Consider the following 24,088-nt stretch of genomic DNA (forward strand, 5'->3'; position numbering starts at 1 on the left):
AGAAGATGAATGCATCATCCTTGGAAGACCTTTCCTAGCCACAACAGAAGCTGTGATAGATGTTAACAGAGGAGAATTAGTCCTTCAATTGAATGGGGACTACCTTGTGTTTAAGGCAGACGGCTATCCTTCTGTAACAAGGGAGAGTAAGCATGCAGAGCTTCTCTCAATACAAAGTTAGACAAAGCCCCCACAATCAAACTCTAAGTTTGGTGTTGGGAGGCCACAACCAAACTCTATGTTTGGTGTTGAACCCCCATATCCAAACTCTAAGTTTGGTGTTGGGAGTCCACAACATTGACCTGACCACCTTTGTGGCTCCATGAGAGCCCACTGTCAAGCTATTGACATTAAAGAAGCGCTTGTTGGGAGGCAACCCAATTTTTTATTTATCTAATTTTATTTTTATTTAATTGTTATTTTGTGTTTTAGTAGGTCCATGATCATGTGGAGTCACGAAAAAAATACTAAAATTAAAAACAGAATCCAAAACAGTAGAAGAAAAATCACACCCTGGAGGAAGGACTTACTGGCGTTTAAATGCCAGTAAGGTGCATCTGGCTGGCGTTCAATGCCAAAACAGAGCATGGATCTGGCGCTGAACACCAGAAATAAGCAACATCCTGGTGTTTGAACCCCAGGAATATTCCCTGAGGAAAGCTGGCGCTGAACGCCAGTAACAAGCATGGAACTAGCGTTCAACGCCAGAAACATGCTGCACATGGGCGTTAAACGCCCAGAACGTGCACCACTTCGGCATTTAAATGCCAGAATGGTATGCTAAGGCATTTTACATGCCTAATTGGTGCAGGGATGTAAATCCTTGACACCTCAGGATCGTGGACCCCACAGGATCATCTCAGGATTTGTGGACCCCACAGGAGCCCCACCTAACATATTTCCACCTTACCTCCTAATTAATCCTATAACACACTTTCCCAAAAACCCTTCACCAATCACCTCAACCTCTCTTCCCAATTACCCCCTTCACCACTCACATCCATCCACTCTTCCCTATAAACCCCACCTACCTTCAAAATTCAAAAATCTTTCCCACCCAAAACCACCCTAAATGGCCGAACCTACCCTCTCCCCCCTCCCTATATATAACCCTCCATTCTACTTCATTTTCACACAACACAACCCCCTCTTCTATACCTTGGCCGAAACTTACACCTCCCCTTCTCCTCCATATTTTCTTCTTCTTCTTCTTTTCTTTCTTCTCTTGCTCGAGGGCGAGCAATATTTTAAGTTTGGTGTGGTAAAAGCATAAGCTTTTTGTTTTCCATAACCATTGATGGCACCCAAGGCCGGAGAACCCTCTAGAAAAGGAAAAGGGAAGACAAAAGCTTCCACCTCCGAGTCATGGAAGATGGAAAGATTCATCTCTAAAGCCCATCAAGACCACTTCTATGATGTTGTGGCCAAGAAGAAGGGGATCCCTGAGGTCCCTTTCAAGCTCAAGAAAAATGAGTATCTGGAGATCCGACATGAAATCCGAAGAAGAGGTTGGAAAGTCCTAACCAATCCCATGCAACAAGTCGGAATCTTAATGGTTCAAGAGTTCTATGCCAATGCATGGATCACTAGGAACCATGATCAAAGTGTGAACCTGAATCCAAAGAATTATCTTACAATGGTTCGGGGAAAATACTTAGATTTTAGTCCGAAAAATGTGAGGTTGGCGTTCAACTTACCCATGATGCAAGGAGATGCACGCCCCTACACTAGAAGGGTCAACTTTAATCAAAGGTTGGACCAAGTCCTTATGGACATATGTGTGGAAGGAGCTCAATGGAAAAGAGACTCCAAAGGCAAGCCGGTTCAACTAAAAAGACTGGACCTCAAGCCTGTGGCTAGAGGATGGTTGGAGTTCATTCAATGCTCCATCATCCCCACTAGCAACCGATCTGAAGTTACTGTGGATCGGGCCATCATGATTCATAGCATCATGATTGGAGAGGAAGTAGAAGTTCATGAAGTCATCTCCCATGAATTCTACAAAATAGCCGATAAGTCCTCTACTTTGGCAAGGCTAGCTTTTCCTCATCTTATTTGCCATCTATATTACTCAGCTGGAGTTATCATAGAAGAAGACATCCTCATTGAGGAGGACAAGCCCATCACTAAGAAAAGGATGGAGCAAACAAGAGAGCCCACTCATGGAGCCCAAGGGACGCATGAGGAAGCTCATCAACAAGAAATCCCGGAGATGCCTCAAGGGATGCACTTCCCTCCCAACAACTATTGGGAACAACTCAACACTTCCTTAGAAGATTTGAGTTACAATGTGGAACAATTAAGGGTGGAACATCAAGAGCACTCCATCATTCTCCATGAAATAAGAGAAGATCAAAGAGCAATGAGGGAGGAGCAACAAAGGCAAGGAAGGGACATAGAAGAGCTTAAGGACATCATTGGTCCTTCAAGAAGAAGACGCCACTAAGGTGGACTCATTCCTTGTTCTTATTTCTCTGTTTTTTGATTTTTATGCTTCATGTCTATTTATGTTTTGTGTCTCTATTTCATGATCGTTAGTATGTAGTAACTATGTCTTAAAGCTATGAATAAATTCCATAAATCCTTCACCTCTCTTAAATAAAATTTTTTTTTCAAAAGAACAAGAAGTACATAAATTTCAAAAATTGTCCTTGAATTTAATTTAATTATATTGATGTGGTGACAATACTTTTTGTTTTCTGAATGAATGCTTAAACAGTGCATATTTTTTATCTTGTTGTTTATGAATGTTAAAATTGTTGGCTCTTGAAAGAATGATGAACAAAGAGAAATGTTATTGATAATCTGAAAAATCATGAAATCGATTCTTGAAGCAAGAAAAAGCAGTGAATAGCAAAAGCTTGTGAAAAAAAATGGCGAAAAAAAAAAGAAAGAAAAAGAAAAAGCAAGCAGAAAAAGCCATTAGCCCTTAAAACCAAAAGGCAAGGGTAAACAGGATCCAAGGCTTTGAGCATCAATGGATAGGAGGGCCCAAGGAAATAAATCCAGGCCTTAGCGGCTAAATCAAGCTGTCCCTAATCATGTGCTTGTGTCATGAAGGTCCAAGTGAAAAGCTTGAGACTGAGTGGTTAAAGTCGTGATCCAAAGCAAAAAGAGTGTGCTTAAGAGCTCTGGACACCTCTAACTGGGGACTCTAGCAAAGCTGAGTCACAATCTGAAAAGGTTCACCTAGTTATGTGTCTGTGGCATTTATGTATCCGGTGGTAATACTGGAAAACAAAGTGCTTAGGGCCACGGCCAAGACTCATAAAAGTAGCTGTGTTCAAGAATCAACATACTTAACTAGGAGAATCAATAACACTATCCAAAATTCTAAATTCCTAGAGAAGCCAATCATTCTAAACTTCAAGGGAGAAAGTGAGATGCCAAAACTGTTCAGAAGCAAAAAGCTACAAGTCCCGCTCATCTAATCAAAATTAATATTCATTGATATTTTGGAATTTATAGTATATTCTCTTCTTTTTATCCTAATTGATTTTCAGTTGCTTGGGGACAAGCAACAATTTAAGTTTGGTGTTGTGATGAGCGAATAATTTATATGCTTTTTGGCATTGTTTTTAGGTAGTTTTTAGTATGATCTAGTTACTTTTAGGGATGTTTTCATTAGTTTTTATGCTAAATTCACATTTCTGGACTTTACTATGAGTTTGTGTGTTTTTCTGTGATTTCAGGTATTTTCTGGCTGAAATTGAGGGACCTGAGCAAAACTCTGATAGCAGGCTGACAAAGGACTGCTGATGCTGTTGGAACCTGACCTCCCTGCACTCGAAATGGATTTTCTGGAGCTACAGAACTCCAAATGGCGCTCTCTCAATCGCGTTAAAAAGTAGACAAAGTAAATACCCATAGTCGTCCTTGAGATTCACGCAAATACCCATAATAATTCCTAAGATCCCGATTTTCTCATTATAGTCCTCCAGATAGAGCTCCGAGCACTCAAACTGGTCCCTGACCATCTTTCAGGCGATGACTCATCACCGGAGTGCTGACGTGGACTCGGATTGCCACGTGGGAGGGGTCCAAAACGTCGTCGTTTTGGGTTTGGTGCCCTTGAAAGCCAAAAACGACGTCGTACACAAACATTTCACTTCACTTATCTCTTCTTCTTCTACCCTCTGACTTCTTCTTCATCTCCCCATTAATGGCATAGCCATAGGGTTGTATTCACTGGGTTTAGGAAAATTTGAGAGAAGAAATAATCTGATCAGAAGTTGTTATCATTCTTCCCCTCCTTCATCATAAGCACAAGGTTCTAACTTTGTGATCGGACTCAAGGTAACCTTTTTTTTTACTTTACATTTTCAATACAGTGTTGGTTAATGATATGCAAGTTGTTAGTATAGTTGATGTTCTGGAGTTTTGGTGTTATTGTAGTGTCTACGGTTTGAAGGCTGGCTGGGGTTTGTGGGGTTGCTCTATTTAACCCGAATGAAACAGGGATGAAACAGGGAGTTGTATGCAGGATTGGAAAAATATATTTTTTTTGTGGTGATTATTTTTTTTAAATGCATTAGTAGGCTTTCTATACATTTTGTCTTAATACATGTTCCCTTGTATTTTCTTTTTGTATTTTCTGTAGTAGCACCTTATGAATGTCCTGTACTAAGTAAGGCTTACCTTTTTCCTGAGTGTAAGTTGTGATATTCTCTCTCCCTCTATGCTATAATTATCCTGATGTGACAATTGGATTTTGCAGCCCCTGCTAGACTTCCTGGTTTCCATGTTTGTGTTGGAAGTGGAAGAGAAAGATTGCTTCCTGAGTAGTACAATGAGAAAGGTGGTTATTACATTTGGTTCAGCATAATTTTTGGATAGTTTTAAGGACCGCTAGGCTCTCATGCTAAGTGAAAACAAGAGTAAATTAGAAAAATAGTCCTTAACATGATTTTTCAAATGCAAATTTAAATGTTTGATTGCAGGTATATAGTTGATTCTTAGCACAGAAATAGTGAAAGCAGACCTTGCTGCAAAATTTCTGACAAGTGCAGGAGGAGAAACATTCAGTTACCAGATTTTGTTGATTGCAACCGGCTTAACTATAAGGATCCTTAAGAATATTAGAGGATATATCTTGTATTGTACTCATTTCTTCATTTTTTTGGTCTTGCTAATAATTTGTATTTGTTTGCAGGTTATAAGGTTGAGTGATTTTGGTGTTCAAGGAGCTGATGCCAAAAACATCTTTTACTTGAGGGAAGTTGATGATGCTGATAAACTATACAAAGAAATTAAAGTAAAGAAGAATGGCAAAGCTGTGGTTGTTGTTGGACGTGGATAGTTATAACTCTTTCTTTTCATGCCATACTGTTTTATTTCTTTATATGTTTTTAAAGAAGTGCATTATAATCTGATGTTGCAGTGCTAAGACTTTTTACATCTGGCATAGCTGCTTTCTACGAGGGATACTATGCGAAAAAGGGGGTCAATATTATTAAAGGAACAGTTGCTGTTGGATTCACAATATTTGTTGAGTTTATTTGATATAGTTTATTTATTATATCACATTGTTATGTAAAGTTGCATAATTAACAATGCAAGAATGCTTTACATATAATTGATCCTCAAAAGCTATGTTGGGTACTCAAACCAAGTTAATTGAAGATTCATATGCATATAACAGTCCTAAAACTATCATTGCATGATTTGAAAAGGTTTCAACCTTGCTTTTTTAGGTGAAAGATTGGGGGTGTGGCTTGTTCTCTTTTCAACTATTTATTTATCAGTAGGAATTGCAACTGCATTGATCCTTATAGGAGGGGAAACCATGAAACTCCTCTTCCAAATAGTTTATGGTCATGTGTACCTCAAATTCTTTAGGTTGGCTTCTAAATTTTTTGAAAGGCATTAGTGCTGCTTGTATAAAAGAAATGCAACAAAATCTTTCCAAGTTTTGTGTTCTGGGTTATGTACAGTCTTTTGCTGCTGAAACCTTGCAAAAACTTTCTACTGTTTCCCAATGCCAATGGCAAGTTTAAGCATAATTTATTCCCCGTGCAATATAACCACTAATCACCCTGCATATTTGTTATTTTTCTAAAATTGATATTTAGTTCATTGTCTTGCTTTCCTATTTGGCATTAATTGCTTTTATTTTGTTTTCCATTACTAAAGGCATTTCCTGTATTCTAGTCCAGCTCAACCATTGGGTCCTGAAGACTTGGTTTGGAGAATGGTTTGTTACTTTTTGTTTTATCATTTTCTGATATGCTTGACCCTCAGTATTCCTAGACTGCTTCTTTTAGGAACTGAATGGCATTATTCTCCTTTAACTATGACATTGTTCTATTTATGATGATGCTACAGATGGTTGGGAAGGTGGTGAAGAGATGAAGACGAAGAAGAGATGAAGACGAAGAGGAGGTGAATTATATGAAAATTTGGGGATTTAGGGTTACATATAATACGAAGGACCAACATGGGTACAAATTGGAAATTAGCCAGCTCAGCTAGCCGTTAGACCCTCCAGCGTGGCAATCCGAGGCCACGTCAGCGCACCGGTGATGACTCATCACCTGAAATATGGCTAGGGACCACTTTGAGTGCTCAGAGCTCTATCTGGAGGACTACAATGGGGAAATCGAGATCTTAGGGATTATTATGAGTATTTATGTGAATCTCAGGGACGACTATGGGTATTTACTCAAGTAGACATTCAGAGCTTTCCAGAAATATATAATAGTCTATACTTTATTCGTGATTAGATGATGTAAACTGGCGCTCAACGCCAGTTCCATGTTGCTGTCTGGAGTCAAACGCCAGAAACACGTCACGAACCGGAGTTGAACGCCCAAAACACGTTACAACTTGGCGTTCAACTCCAAAAGAAGCCTCAGCTCGTGGATAGATCAAGCTCAGCCCAAACATACACCAAGTGGGCCCTGGAAGTGGATTTATGCATCAATTACTTACTTCTGTAAACCCTAGTAGCTAGTCTAGTATAAATAGGATAGTTTACTATTGTATTAGATATCTCGGATTGTATTATTCGATCTTGGGACGTTTAGTTCTCAGATCATGGGGGCTGGCCATTCAGCCATGCCTGGACCTTTCACTTATGTATTTTCAACGGTGGAGTTTCTACACACCATAGATTAAGGGTGTGGAGCTCTGCTGTACCTCAAGTTTCAATGCAATTACTATTATTTTCTATCCAATTCGATTTATTCCTGTTCTAAGATATTCGTTGCACTTCAACTTGATGAATGTGATGATCCGTGACACTCATCATCATTCTCACCTATGAACGCGCGTGATTGACAACCACTTCCATTCTACCTTAGACCGGGCGCATATCTCTTGGATTCCTTGATCAGAATCTTCGTGGTATAAGCTAGAATTGATGGCGGCATTCATGGGAATCCGGAAAGTCTAACCTTGTCTGTGGTATTCCGAGTAGGATTCCGGGATTGAATGACTGTGACAAGCTTCAAACTCCTGAAGGCTGGGCGTTAGTGACAGACGCAAAAGAATCATTGGATTCTACTCCAACCTGATTGAGAACTGACAGATGATTAGTCATGCTGTGACAGAGCATTTGGACTATTTTCACTGAGAGGATGGGATGTAGCCATTGACAACAGTGATGCCCTACATACAGCTTGCCATGGAAAGGAGAAAGAAGGATTGGATGAATGTAATAAGAAAGTAGAGATTCGGAAGGAACACAGCATCTCCATGCACCTATCTGAAATTCCCACCATTGGATTACATGAGTAACTTTATCTTTATTTCCTGATTATTTTATTTATCTTTTGAATATCTAATCCAATCATATTTGAATCAACCTGACTGAGATTTATAAGATGACCATAGATTGCTTCATACCAACAGTCTCCATGGGATCGACCCTTACTCACGTAAGGTATTACTTGGACGACCCAGTGCACTTGCTGGTTAGTTGTGCGGAGTTGTGACTAAGTGTAATTCACGTGTGAGAGCTACCAAATTATTGGAGCCATAGTTGATGATCACAATTCCATGCACCAGCCACCAAGAAGGGTAAAGAGAAAGCTACTCCCAAATCACCGGCAAGGAAAGGAACAAAAAAAGCCCCAGTTGAAGCAACCCGTCCACTTGTATATCTTAGCATGCACCGAGGACGGTGCAATCTTTAAGTGTGGGGAGGTCGATACCGATCTCCATGGGTTAGCTATTTTCTTTTTTTCAACACCATTGTTTTATTTTCTTTGTTTGTTCATTATTGCATTTGCATGTTTAATTGCATGTTTGTTTGATTTTATGCATTTAGCTACTGCTTGGTTAAAATAATAAGTTTCTTTTTAAGATCCTATTTTGGAAAAATTTCACTAATTTAAATTGAAAATTTTTGTGTTAAATTTGTTTGAAGTTGTATTTGGAACATGGTTTTTGAGCCAAAGAACACACAACCTGTGAGATTTTGAGCTTATTTACATGGTTACATTATTTAACCATAAATTTTTATTCTTATGTGTTTTCTTCTCTATAATTGTAATCTTTGCTTTGTTCCATTCTATATGTCCAATATTTAATATATTTACATGCTTGCATATGATTGAGGCCATTGTTTGATTCTAGCTCACTTATCCCAAAATTAGCCTACCTTTTACATCACCCTTGTTAGCCCACTTGAGCCTTTAATTCCCTCTTATTCTATAAACCACAACACTAGCCTTAAGGAGAAAAACAAATTTAAAATCCCAAGTTGAATTCTTGGTTAGCTTAAGATAAAAATTGTGTAATTGTTTAAGTGTGGGAAACCTATTGGGAACATGGATGATAAAAACAAAGGGTGGGAAGTTGAAAAGAATGAAATAATTCAAAATAAAATTTTTGGGAAGCATGCTCATGTGAAATCAAAATAATTGAATTACCATGTGCATTAAAATATATATATATATATATATATATATATATATATATATATATATAATTTAGTATTTGAATAAAGGGGATACAAAAGAATTCCCCAAATGCAAAATAAAGCAATGCACATGGGACAAAATTAAAACTAATACATGAGCATGTAACATCAAAAGTGGGGAAAATATGGGAGAATAAGTGAAGAAGCTTTGCTTTACAAAGTATGTATGTTAGGTGAGATCTTAGACTAATTAAGGATTCACTTAATTAGCTCACTTAGCTTTATATATATATCCCTACCTTTACCTCAGCCCCATTACAACCCTGAAAAGACCTCATGATGTTTGCATTAGTATACTAAATATTTGTTGATTGGTTAGATGAAGAACAAAGTTTTAGAAAGCATGATTAGAGAAGAGTAGAGAGATTGACCCTAGACACTTGAGAGATTTGAGCGTATATACACTACCAGTGAGGGTTCAATGCTTGATTCTATGTTCCCTGCTTTCATGAGCTATCTTCTTACAAGTTTACTTGTTTTCACTGTATGATTTGAATTAGTGAAATCTGATTTATGTTTGTCTTGGAGAACTTATTTATTTTTAACCAAGTAAGTAGAAATATTTTGCATTTAGTTGCATTCATAGGTTGCATCTCATACATTCTATCATTCCTCTTCATCTCTTTATAGTTTCTCTTGAGCTTAGCATGAGGACATGCTATTGTTTAAGTATGGGGAGGTTGATAAACAACTATTTTATGGTTTATCTTATGCTCAATTGAGTGGTTTTTATCAACTCTTTACTCACTTATTCATACAATTTGCATGTTTTACATTTTCCTTCCTGATTTTGTGCTATGATTGAAACATGCTTCTTTGATTTTATATTTGCTTATTATTAATCCTCTCTTATTACCATTAGATGCCTTGATATGTGTGTTAAGTGTTTTCAGATATTATAGGGCAGGAATGGCTTGGAGGATGGAAAGGAAGCATGCAAAAGTGGAAGGAAAACAAGAAGTTGAAGAAGTTGTTAAGTTGTCTAGCCTGACCTCTTTGTACTCAAACGGCTATAACTTTAGCTACAGAGGTCCAATCGACGCGGTTTCAGTTGTGTTGGAAAGCTAACGTCCAGGGCTTCGATTTGATATATAATTTGCCATAGCTGCCCCGAAGTTAGGCGACGCGAACGCGTGAATGACGCGTCCACATCGCATCTGCGAACCTCAATCCACGCGGTTGCGTGGACGACGCCTCCGCGTCACTTGCCCGCGACCTGAACATAACCAAAATCGCAGGGGGTGATTTCTGGGCTGCTTTTGACCCCGTTTTTAGCCCAGAACACAGATTAGAGGCTATAAAGTGGGGGAATGCATCCATTCATAATGAGGCTTTTGATAATTCATAATTTTAGGATTAGATGTAGTTTTTAGAGAGAGAGGTTCTCTCCTCTCTCTTAGGATTAGGATTAGGATTATGAATTCATCTTCTTCAATCACAGGTTCAATATTCCTTTTATTTTCTCAATTTAGTTTATGAAGTCTTTATGTTTGGATTGATTTTATATTTAATATAATTTGAGGTATTTTCAGATCTATGATTTGTTTCTTTTATTTATGATATAAATAATTTGGATTTTTTCCTTTTGGCTTTGGTTGAGTAATTGCTGACGCTTGAGCTGTCAAATAAAGCAGTGGTTGAAATTGGGAGTTGCTAATAAATTTGAGTTCCAATAACTCTAGCCTTTCCAAAGGAAAGACTAGGACTTTAGGTATCAAATTAATTAGTCCACTTGACCTTCCTTTGTTTAGTAAAGGTTAACTAAGTGGGATTAAAATCCAATTCTCATCACAATTGATAAGGATAGGACTTCCAGTTCTTGTACCTTGCCAAAGGTTTATTTTACAGTTATTATTATTTTATTTTACTTGTCATTCAACTAACTTTTTACCTTAATCCAAAACCCCAAAACACACTTTTTCATAACCAATAATAAGAACATACCTCCCTGCAATTCCTTGAGAAGACGACCCGAGGTTTAAATACTCGGTTATCAATTTCAAAGGGGTTTGTTACTTGTGACAACCAAAACGTTTGTATGAAAGGACTTTTGTTGGTTTAGAAGCTATACTTGCAACGGGAATTTATTCTGAATTCTAGACCACGCAAAAGTTCTCTCATCAAGGTGATACCTTTCTTGTAATCATAAGCTCTACCTTAGAGCCACAGGAAGATGAAGCACTAATTCAAGTGCTAAGGACACACAAGACAGCTCTTGGGTGGTCCATCAGTGATCTTAAGGGCATTAGCCCAGCCAGATACATGCACAAGATCCTATTGGAGGGTGACGCTAAGCCAGTGGTTCAACCACAGAGGCGGCTGAATCCAACCATGAAGGAGGTAGTGCAGAACGAGGTCACTAAATTACTAGAGGCTGGGATTATTTATCCCATTTTTGACAGCCCGTGGGTAAGCCCTGTCCAAGTCGTCCCTAAGAAGGGTGGCATGACAGTGGTTCATAATGAAAAAAATGAACTAGTTCCTACAAGAACAGTTACAGGGTGGCGTATGTGTATTGATTACAGAAGGCTCAATACAGCTACCAGAAAGGATCATTTTCCTTTACCATTCATAGACCAGATGCTAGAAAGACTAGCAGGTCATGAATACTACTGTTTCCTGGATGGATATTCAGGTTATAATCAAATTGCAGTAGATCCCCATGATCAAGAGAAAACAGCATTCACATGTCCATCCGGAGTATTTGCATACAGAAGGATGCCATTTGGCCTGTGCAACGCACCAGCAACCTTTCAAAGGTGCATGCTCTCTATTTTCTCTGATATGGTGGAAAAATTTCTAGAAGTCTTCATGGATGACTTTTCAGTACTTGGAGATTCATTCAGCTCCTGTCTTGACCATCTAGCACTTGTTCTAAAGAGGTGCCAAGAGACTAACCTGGTTATAAACTGGGAGAAATGTCACTTTATGGTGACTGAAGGAATTATCCTTGGGCAAAAAATTTCGAATAAGGGAATAGAGGTGGATCAAGCTAAGGTAGAGGTAATTGAAAAATTACCACCACCTGCCAATGTTAAGGCAATCAGAAGCTTTCTAGGCATGCAGGATTCTATAGGAGGTTTATAAAATATTTTTCAAAAATCGCCAAACCTCTGAGTAATCTGCTAGCTGCTGACACGCCATTTATCTTTGATAAGGAGTGTCTGCAGGCGTTTGAGACTCTGAAAGCTAAGCTGGTCACAGCACCAGTCATCTCTGCACCAGACTGGACATTACCATTTGAACTGATGTGTGATGCCAGTAACCATGCCATTGGTGCAGTGTTGGGTCAAAGGCATGACAAGCTTCTGCACGTTATTTACTATGCCAGTCGTGTTGTAAATGACGCACAGAAGAACTACACAACCATAGAAAAAGAGTTACTTGCAGTGGTTTATGCCATTGACAAGTTTAAATCTTATTTAGTAGGATCAAAAGTGATTGTGTACACTGACCATGCTACTTTTAAATATCTACTCACAAAGCAAGATTCAAAACCCAGACTCATCAGATGGGTGTTGCTTCTGCAAGAGTTTGATATAGAAATAAGAGACAGAAAAGGGACAGAGAACCAAGTAGCAGATCACCTGTCCCGAATAGAACTAGTAGAAGGGGAATCCCTCCCACTTACTGAGATCTCTGAAAACTTTCTGGATGAGCAACTCTTTGCCATCCAGGAAGTGCCATGGTTTGCAGACATTGTAAACTACAAGGCAATAAGATTCATACCCAAAGAGTACGGTAGGCAGCAAACAAAGAAATTGATCACGGATGCAAAGTATTATCTTTGGGATGAACCATATCTCTTCAAGAGATGTGAAGATGGAGTAATCCATAGATGTGTGCCTAAAGAAGAAGCACAGAAGATCCTTTGGCACTGCCATGGATCACAGTATGGAGGACATTTTGGAAGTGAGCAAACAACTACAAGAGTCCTCCAATGTGGCTTCTACTAGCCTACTCTCTATAAAGACTCCCGAGTGTTTGTACTTAATTGTGACAGTTACCAAAGATCTGGCAATCTTCCTCACAGTTATGCCATGCCTCAACAAGGGATCTTGAAGATTGAGTTATTTGATGTTTGGGATATTGACTTCATGGGACCTTTTCCACCATCATACTCAAACACTTACATTCTGGTGGCAGTGGATTATGTATCCAAATGGGTGGAAGCTATCACAACACCCACTAATGACACTAAGACAGTGCTGAAATTCCTCCAGAAACACATCTTCAGCAGACTTGGTACCCCTAGAGTATTAATCAGTGATGGGGGCACTCATTTCTGCAATAAACAACTTTACTCTGCTCTGGTTCGATATGAAGTTAGCCACAGGGTAGCCACTCCATATCATCCACAGACAAATGGGCAAGCTGAAGTCTCTAACAGAGAACTTAAAAGAATCCTAGAACGGACAGTGATTAACCGTAGAAGGGATTGGGCAAGAAGCTTGGATGATGCTCTGTGGGCATACAGAACAGCATTGAAGACACCTATAGGAACTTCTCCACACTAGCTGGTGTATGGAAAAGCCTGTCACTTGCTAGTGGAACTGGAACATAAGACCTATTGGGCAACCAGATTCCTAAACCTTGATGCCAAGTTAGCTGGAGAAAAATGATTGCTCCAATTAAATGAGCTAGATGAGTTCAGACTCAATGCTTTCGAGATTGCAAAAATTTACAAAGAGAAAGCAAAAAGATGGCATGATAAGAAACTGTCATCCAGAGTCTTTGAGCCAGGGCAGAAAGTTCTGCTGTTTAATTCTAGGCTCAGATTATTTCCCGAAAAATTGAAATCCCGGTGGAGAGGTCCATATGTGATTACAAGTGTGTCACCATATGGATACGTGGAGCTTCAGGATAATGATTCTAACAAAAAGTTTATTGTTAATGGACAGAGAGTTAAACATTATCTTGAAAGCAATTTTGAGCAAGAATGCTCAAAATTGAGACTTGATTAAAGCTCAGTAATAGTCCAGCTAAAGACAATAAAGAAGCGCTTGCTGGGAGGCAACCCAGCCATTTACAAAGATTATTTGTTAATTAATTGATTTTTACAGGTTTATGTCAATTATCTTCAAGATAAAATAGCAATTGCTTGAGTTCACAGAGTTACAGAAGAATTTAGAGGATAAAACAGCAAAAAGAAGCTCACTGGTGCAAAAAAAAGCCAGTAAGAGCTGTTTTGGACGCTGAACGCCCAAAAGAAGCACTTACTGGGCGTTCAACGCCAGTAAGGATAGCCATCTGGGCGTTCAATGCCAGAAAGAAGCATCTTCTGGGCATTGAACGCCAGAAAGAAGCACCTTCTGGGCGTTCAACGCCAGATTTATAGCGTCCTGGGCGTTTAGAAAAACGCCCAGTGACAAAGGAGTTCTTGGCGTTCAACGCCAGCTAGAAGCAACAGCTGGGCGTTGAATGCCCAGGAGAAGCTGCAAATGGGCATTAAACACCAAAAACTTGCAGCGTTTGGGCGTTTAACGCCAGGATTGTGGGGAGGAGGTAATTTCGTTTTTAATTCACATTTTTCAAAATTTTTATATTCCCATTCATGATTTCTTGCATAAACATGTTATAAACTCTCATCCTTCAATTCCAAAAATTTTAATCCTAATTTCTAAAATCCCTTTTTCAAAAATATCAAATGTATCTTAATTCATAAACACAAATCTTTTTCAAATCCCATCCAACTCCTTTTCAAAAAATTTTTTAAAACTCAATTATCTTTTAAAATCTTTTTCAAAATAAAAATTCAGATTTATCTTTTACAAATATCATTCACAACTTTTTAATTTTAAATTATATCTTTTTCATGTCATATATATCTTTTATAAATCATATCTTCTATCTTATCTTTCTTCAAAAATTTCGAAAACCCACCCCACCTCCCTTTAAATCCACATTCGGCCTCCCTCCTCTCATCCACCATTCGATACTAGCTCTCCTTCTATCCCTCGTCTTTCCTTTTTTTTGCTTGAGGACAAGCAAACCTCTAAGTTTGGTGTGTTTATCCATGATCACTAAACCATATTCACTAAGATCATGGATCCTAAAGGAAAACAACCCACTCCAAGAGGCAAGAAAGAGAGTATTCCAAAACCACTTTGGAATCAAGGGAAGTTCTTTATCAAAGAACATTCAGACCATTACTACAAAATAATGGGTCTAAGGTCAGTGATCCCGGAAGTTAGATTCGATCTGAAAGAAGACGAATATCCGGAGATTCAAGAGCAAATTCGAAACAGGAACTGGGAAGTCCTAGCTAATCCTGAAACAAAGGTGGGAAGAAACATGGTTCAGGAATTCTACGCTAATTTGTGGCAAACAGACAGGCAGAGAATATCTGGAACTGCTCTCTATGACTATCGGACCTTGGTCAGAGGAAAGATTGTTCACATCCATCCTGATAAAATCAGGGAGATCTTTAAGCTACCCCAGCTGAAAGATGACCCAGACTCCTTTAATAGAAGAATGATGAGAACAAATAAAGGCCTGGACAAGATTCTAGAGGACATATGCCTCCCTGGAGCCAGGTGGACTACCAGCACCAAGGGCGTCCCAAATCAACTCAAAAGAGAAGATCTCAAACCAGTCGCTAGAGGCTAGCTGGACTTCATTGGGCGTTCTATACTACCCACTAGCAACCGCTCTGAGGTCACTGTTAAAAGAGCAGTGATGATCCACTGCATTATGTTAGGAAGACAAGTGGAAGTTCATCAATTGATTTCATGTGAACTTTACATAATTGCAAACAAGAACTCCAAAGATACCAAATTGGCTTATCCTAGCTTAATATCTATGCTATGTAAAGATGCTGGAGTAAAGATGGGAATAACTGAGTATATCTCAGTTGAGCAACCAATCACCAAAACATCAATAGAAAAACAACAAGGGCAGGATGAACCTGATGAGCGGATACTTTATACGCTTTTTGGGGTAATTTCATATAGATTTTAACATGTTTTTATTAGTTTTTAATAGAATTTTATTAGTTTTTAAGCAAAAATCACATTTCTGGACTTTACTATGAGTTTGTGTATTTTTCTGTGATTTCAGGTATTTTCTGGCTAAAATTGAGGGAGCTGAGCAAAAATCTGAGTTAGGCTGAAAAAGGACTGCTGATGCTGTTGGATCCTGACCTCCCTGCACTCGAAATGGATTTTTTGGAGCTACAGGAGTCCAATTGACGCGCTCTCAATTGGGTTGGAAAGTAGACATCCAGGGCTTTCCAGAAATATATAATAGTCCATACTTTGCGCGAATATAAACGACGTAAACTGGCGTTCAACGCCCGTTCCATGTTGCAGTCTGGCATCCAGCGCCAGAAACAGGTTACAAGTTGGAGTTCAACGCCCAAAACACATTACAACCTGGCGTTCAACTCCAGAAACAGCCCAAGCACATGAGAGGCTTAAGTCTCAGCCCCAACACACACCAAGTGGGCCCCATAAGTGGATCTCTGCACCAATTATCTTAGTTTACTCATTCTCTATAAACCTAGGTTACTAGTTTAGTATTTAAACAACTTTTAGAGACTTATTTTGTATCGCATGACATTTTCAGATCTGAATTATATACTCTTTGATGGCATGAGTCTCTAAACTCCATTGTTTGGGGTGAGGAGCTCTGCAGCGTCTCGATGAATTAATGCAATTACTTCTATTTTCCATTCAAACACGCTTGTTCTTATCTAAGATGTTCATTCACGCTTAACTTTGAAGAAGGTGATGATCCGTGACACTCATCACCTTCCTCAATCCATGAACGTGTGCCTGACAACCACCTCCGTTCTACATCAGATTGAATGAGTATCTCTTAGATTCCTTAATTAGAATCTTCGTGGTATAAGCTGGAATTAATGGCGGCATTCATGAGAATCCGGAAAGTCTAAACCTTGTCTGTGGTATTCCGAGTAGGATTCTGGGATTGGATGACTGTGACGAGCTTCAAACTCGCGAGTGTTGGGCGTGATGACAAACACAAAAGAATCAATGGATTCTATTCCGACATGATCGAGAACCAACAGATGATTAGCCGTGCTGTGACAGAGCATTTGTACCATTTTCACTGAGAGAATAGGAAGTAGACATTGACAACGGTGACACCCTACATATAGCTTGCCATGGAAGGAGCCTTGCGTGTGGGAAGAGGATTACAAGAGAAAAGCTGAAATAAAGCAGACAAAGCATCTCCAAAAACTCCAACATATTCTCCATTATTAAAGTAACAGTTATTTATTTTATGCTCTTTTATTATTAATAATTCAAACTAATAATTTTAATTGATATCCTGACTAAGAATAATAAAATAAACATAGCTTGCTTCAAACCAATAATCTCTGTGGGATTGACCCTTACTCACGTAAGGTATTACTTGGACGACCCAGTGCACTTGCTGGTTAGTGGTACGAGATCATAAGAAATCTTGATTTTGATATTGGGATTAAATTTCGTGCACCAAGTTTTTGGGACCGTTGCCGGGGATTATTCGAGTTTGAACAACTAAAGGTTTATTTTATTGCTTAGATTAGGAATAATTTATTTTTGTTGCTATAGAGTCATTAAATTCTGAGTCATTTATTCCCTTTTCAAAATTTTTCAAAAATATTATTTTTCTTTATCAAATTTTTAATTTTCGTGAGTTTAGTGTTTTATTCTAAGTTTGGTGTTTTCTTGTCAATCTTTTTATAATTTTCGAAAATTTTATTGAAGTTTTCTAAAAATTTTAAGTTTGGTGTTCTTTCTTTTGTTCTTGTGTTCTTGTGAATCTTTAAGGTGTTCTTGAGTCTTTTTTGTATTTTGATCTTAAAATTTTTAAGTTTGGTGTTCCTTGGTGTTTTTCCTCTAAAATTTTCGAAAATAAGGAGCATTAGATCTAAAAATTTTAAGTCTTATGTCTTTTATGTGTTTTTCTCTTTCATAAAAAAATTCAAAATTTAAAAAAAATATCTTTTCTAACTAATTTTAAACTATATTTTCGAAATTTTTTATATAAAAATTCAAATTTCAATTTCAAAATTTTCCAAATCTTATCCTTTTAAGATTTCAAAAAAAAATTATTTATCTTTTTCAAAAATATCCTAACCACTTTCTCTCTCCTCACTTTTTCGAAAATCTTCATAAAATATTTTCAAATCCTTATTAATTTTTATTTTTTTCTTATTTTTATTTCGGTTTTTATTTTATTTTATTTTATTTCAAAATAATAATAATAATAATAATAATAATAATAATAATAAAAAATAAATAAATAAACAATATCAACATCCATATCATCTCCCTTGCTCCATCATGGAACTAAGTGGAAATGAACAGTCCAGAAAGACTCTGGGGTCATATGCTAACCCCACTACTGCTTCATATGGGAGTAGTATCTGTATACCCTCCATCGGAGTCAGTAGTTTTGAGTTGAATCCTCAACTCATCATCATGGTGCAGCAAAGTTGCCAGTATTCCGGTCTTCCACAGGAAGAACCTACAGAGTTTCTGGCACAATTTTTACAAATTGCTGACACAGTACATGATAAGGAAGTAGATCAGGATGTCTACAGATTATTACTGTTTCCATTTGCTGTAAAGGACCAAGCTAAATAACCAACCTAAGAACAGCATAAAGACATGGAAACAGCTGTCAGAAAAATTCCTGAATCACTATTTTCCTCCAAAATGGATGATACAGCTAAGGCTAAGCATCCAAGGCTTCAAACAAGGAGATAATGAATCCCTTTATGATGCCTGGGAAAGATACAGAGAGATGCTAAGAAAATTCCCCTCTGAAATGTTTTTAGAGTGGGTGCAGTTAGACATCTTCTACTATGTGCTTACAGAAAGAGCTCAGATTTCTCTATACCACTCAGCTGGTGGATCTATACACATGAGAAAGACAATAGAAGAAGCTCAAGATCTCATTGATACAGTTGCCAGAAATCAGCATCTGTACCTAAGCAGTGAACCTTCCATAAAAGAAGAGGCTAAAACAGTAATTGCTGAAATAAGTCCTGCAGAACAAGTTACAAAATTCAATCAGCAATTGGATTTTCTAACAAAACAGTTAGCCGAATTCAAGGAGATATTACAAGAAACAAGAATGGCGAATATGAATATGGAAGTACAGTTGAAGCAAACAGAACAGCAGCTATCAAAACAAATAACAGAAGAGTGCCAAGCAGTTCAATTAAGAAGTGGAAAAACATTAAAAACATCACTTCAAGATAACAGAAAGCCAAGAAATGAGCAAACTACCCAAAATCCCTTTGAGGACAGTAAGAGCCTAGAGAGGAACAATTCTGGCGCTCAAACGCCAGAGAATGGGTGGAAAGCTGGCGTTGAACGCCCAAACCATGTTCAATCCTGGCGTTCAACGCCAGAAACAAGCAATGATTTGGCGTTGAACGCCCAAAGGGAGCACAGTTCTGGCGTTCAGACGCCAGTAACAAGTAAGGAGTTGGCGTCTAACACCATTCCAGCTCCCACCCTTGGCATTTAAATGCCAGTGGGGGATCAGATACATACAAGTGCTGATAATAACCCATCTAAAAAGGCTTCTCAACCCACATCTGTAGGCAATAAATCTGCAACAACTAAGGTTGAGGAATACAAAGCCAAAATGCCTTATCCTCAGAAACTCCGCCAAGCGGAACAGGATAAGCAATTTGCCCGCTTTGCAAACTATCTCAGGACTCTTGAAATAAATATTCCATTTGCAGAGGCATTTGAGCAAATACCCTCTTATGCTAAGTTCATGAAAGAGATCTTGAGACATAAGAAGGATTGGAGGGAAACTGAAAAAGTTTACCTCGCTGAAGAATGCAGTGCAGTCATTCTGAAAAGCTTACCTGAGAAGCTTAAAGATCCGGGAAGCTTTATGATACCATGCACATTAGAAGGTACTTGTACCAAGCAAGCTCTATGTGATCTTGGGGCAAGTATTAATCTAATACCTGCATTTATTATCACAAAGCTTGGTTTGACTGAAGAGGTCAAACCAACCCGGATATGTCTCCAACTTGCTAATGGCTCCATTAAATACCCATCAGGCGTGATTGAAGACATGATTGTCAAGGTTAGGCCATTTGCCTTTCCTACTGACTTTGTGGTGCTGGAAATGGAGGAGCACAAGAGTGCAACTCTCATTCTAGGAAGACCTTTCCTAGCAACTGGCCGAACCCTTATTGATGTCCAAAAAGGGAAAGTAACCCTGAGAGTCAATGAGGAAGAGTTCAAGTTGAATGTTGTCAAAGCTATGCAGCATCCAGACACCCAAAATGACTGCATGAGCGTTGATCTTATTGACTCTCTGGTAAAAGAAGTCAATATGGTTGAGAGTCTCGAATCAGAGCTAGAGAAAATCTTTAAGGATGTTCAGCCTGATCTTGAGGAATCAGAGAAAATAATAGAACCACTGAAAATCCCTCAGGAAGAGGAGAAACCTCCTAAACCCGAGCTCAAACCATTACCACCATCCCTGAAATATGCATTTCTAGGAGAAGGTGATACCTTTACTGTAATCATAAGCTCTACCTTAGAGCCACAGGAAGAGGAAACACTAATTCAAGTGCTAAAGACACACAAGACAGCTCTTGGGTGGTCCATCAGTGATCTTAAGGGCATTAGCCCAGCCAGATGCATGCACAAGATCTTATTGGAGGGTGATGCCAAACCAGTGGTTCAACCACAAAGGCGGCTGAATCCAGCCATGAAGGAAGTGGTGCAGAAAGAGGTCACTAAGTTACTAGAGGCTGGGATTATTTATCCTATTTCTGATAGCCCCTGGGTAAGCCCTGTCCAAGTCGTCCCTAAGAAAGGTGGCATGACAGTGGTCCATAATAAAAAAAATGAACTGGTTCCCACAAGAACAGTTACAGGGTGGCGTATGTGTATTGATTACAGAAGGCTCAATACAGCCACCAGAAAGGATCATTTTTCTTTACCATTCATAGACCAGATGCTGGAAAGACTAGCAGGTCATGAATACTACTGCTTCCTGGATGGATATTCAGGTTATAATCAAATTGCAGTAGATCCCCAAGATCAAGAGAAAACAGCATTCACATGTACATCTGGAGTATTTGCATACAGAAGGATGCCATTTGGCTTATGCAATGCACCTGCAACCTTTCAAAGGTGCATGCTCTCAATTTTCTCTGATATGGTGGAAATATTTCTGGAAGTCTTCATGGATGACTTTTCAGTATTTGGAGACTCATTCAGCTCATGTCTTGACCATCTAGCACTTGTTCTAAAAAGGTGCCAAGATACTAACCTGGTTTTAAACTGGGAAAAATGTCACTTTATGGTGACTGAAGGAATTGTCCTTGGTCACAAAATCTCGAACAAGGGAATAGAGGTGGATCAAGCTAAGGTAGAGGTAATTGAAAAATTACCACCACCAGCCAATGTTAAGGCAATCAGAAGCTTTCTGGGACATGCAGGATTCTATAGGAGGTTTATAAAGGATTTTTCAAAAATCGCCAAACCTCTAAGTAATCTGCTAGCTGCTGACACGCCATTTATCTTTGATCAGGAGTTTCTGCAGGCGTTTGAGACTCTGAAAGCTAAACTGGTCACAGCACCAGTCATCTCTGCACCAAACTGGACATTACCATTTGAATTAATGTGTGATGCCAGTAACCATGCCATTGGTGCAGTGTTGGGACAAAGGCATGACAAGCTTCTGCAAGTCATTTACTATGCCAGACGTGTTTTAAATTATGCACAAAAGAATTACACAATCACAGAAAAAGAGTTGCTTGTAGTGGTTTACGCCATTGACAAGTTTAGATCCTATTTAGTAGGATCAAAAGTGATTGTGTACATTGATCATGCTGCTCTTAAATATCTACTCACAAAGCAGGATTCAAAACCCAGACTTATCAGATGGGTGTTACTTCTGCAAGAGTTTGATATGACATAAGAGATAGAAAAGAGACAGAGAACCAAGTAGCAGATCACCTGTCCCGAATAGAACTAGTAGAAGGGGCGTCCCTCCCTCTTACTGAGATCTCTGAAACCTTTCCGGATGAGCAACTCTTTGCCATCCAGGAAGTGCCATGGTTTGCAGACATTGCAAACTACAAGGCAGTGAGGTTCATACCCAAAGAGTACAGTAGGCAGCAATCAAAGAAATTGAACACAGATGCAAAGTACTATCTTTGGGATGAACCATATCTCTTCAAGAGATGTGCAGACAGAGTAATCCGTAGATGTGTGCCTAAAGAAGAAGCGCAGAAGATCCTATGGCATTGTCATGGATCACAATATGGAGGACATTTTGGAAGTGAGCGAATAGCCACAAGAGTCCTCCAATGTGGCTTCTACTGGCCTACTCTCTATAAAGATTCCCGAGTGTTTGTACTTAATTGTGACAGTTGCCAAAGATCTGGTAATCTGCCTCACAGTTATGCCATGCCTCAACAAGGGATCTTGGAGATTGAGTTGTTTGATGTATGGGGTATTGACTTTATGGGGCTTTTCCCACCATCATACTCAAACACTTATATTCTGGTGGCAGTGGATTATGTATCCAAATGGGTGGAAGCTATTGCTACACCCACTAATGACACTAAGACATTGTTAAAGTTCCTCCAGAAACACATCTTCAGTAGATTTGGCACCCCTAGAGTACTAATCAGTGATGGAGGCACTCATTTCTGCAATAAACAGCTTTACTCTGCTTTGGTTCGTTATGGAGTTAGCCACAGGGTGGCCACTCCATATCACCCACAGACAAATGGGTAAGCTGAAGTCTCAAATAGAGAACTCAAAAGAATCTTGGAACGGACTGTAATTAACCGTAGAAGGGATTGGGCAAGAAGCTTGGATGATGCTCTGTGGGCATACAGAATAGCATTCAAGACCCCTATAGGGACCTCTCCATACCAGCTTGTGTATGGAAAGGCATGTCACTTGCCAGTGGAACTGGAACATAAGGCCTACTGGGCAACCAGATTCCTGAACCTTAATGCCAAGTTAGCTGGAGAAAAATGATTGCTCCAGTTAAATGAGCTAGATGAATTTAGACTCAATGCTTTCGAGAATGCAAAAATTTACAAAGAAAAAGCAAAAAGATGGCATGATAAGAAATTGTCATCCAAAGTCTTTGAGCCAGGGCAGAAAGTTTTGCTATTTAATTCTAGGCTCAGATTATTCCCCGGAAAATTAAAATCCCGGTGGAGAGGACCATATGTGATTACAAGCGTATCACCATATGGATACGTAGAGCTTCAGGATAATGATTCTAATAAAAAGTTCATTGTTAATGGACAGAGAGTCAAACATTATCTTGAAGGCAATTTTGAGCAAGAATGCTCAAAACTGAGGCTTGATTAAAGCTCAGTAATAGTCCAGCTAAAGACAATAAAGAAGCACTTGCTGGGAGGCAACCCATCCATTTACAAAGTTTATTTATTAATTAATTGATTTTTACAGGTATATGTTAAGTATCTTCAAGGGAAAATAGCAATTGATTGAATTCACAGAGTCACAAGGGAATTTGGAAGCTCATTGGCGTGAAAAAGCCAGTAAGAAATATTTTAGGCGTTGAACGCCCAAAAGAAGCACCTACTGGGCGTTCAACGCTAGTAAGGATAGCCATCCGGGCGTTAAACGCCAGAAAAGAGCATCTTCTGGGCGTTGAACGCCTGAAAGAAGCACCTTCTGGGCATTCAACGCCAGATTTGCAGCATCCTGGGCGTTTAGAAAAACGCCCAGTGACAAAGGACTTCCTGGCATTCAACACCAAAAAGAAGCAACATCTGGGCGTTGAACGCCGAGAAGAAACAGCAATTGGGCGTTAAACGCCCAAAACATGCAGCGTTTGGGCGTTTAACGTCAGAATGGTGAGGAGGAGGTAAAATTTGTTTTTCTTCACAAATTTTCTAATTTTTATGTTTCAATTCATGATTTCTTGCATAAACATGTTTCAAAATATCATCCTTCAATTCCAAAAATTTTAATCCTAATTTCTAAAAACCCTAATTTCTAAAATCCTTTTTTTTCAAATATATCAAATGTATCTTAATCCATAAAGACGAATCTTTTTTCCAATCCAATCCAACTCTTTTTTTAAACTCAATTATCTTTTAAAATCTTCTTTCAAAATAAAAATTCAAATTTATCTTTTTCAAATATAATTAACATCTTTTTATTTTTAAATTATATCTTT

At 38.6% G+C, this 24,088-nt stretch overlaps 1 pseudogene; it reads left to right on the forward strand.

Moving 5' to 3' along the window:
• The first annotated feature begins 3,987 nt into the window (after window positions 1-3,987).
• On the forward strand, window positions 3,988-5,502 carry LOC112803309 (monodehydroascorbate reductase-like; annotated as a pseudogene).
• The last annotated feature ends 18,586 nt before the right edge of the window (window positions 5,503-24,088 follow it).

Source organism: Arachis hypogaea, chromosome 5, assembly GCF_003086295.3.
Source record: "Arachis hypogaea cultivar Tifrunner chromosome 5, arahy.Tifrunner.gnm2.J5K5, whole genome shotgun sequence".
Lineage (NCBI taxonomy): Eukaryota > Viridiplantae > Streptophyta > Magnoliopsida > Fabales > Fabaceae > Arachis > Arachis hypogaea.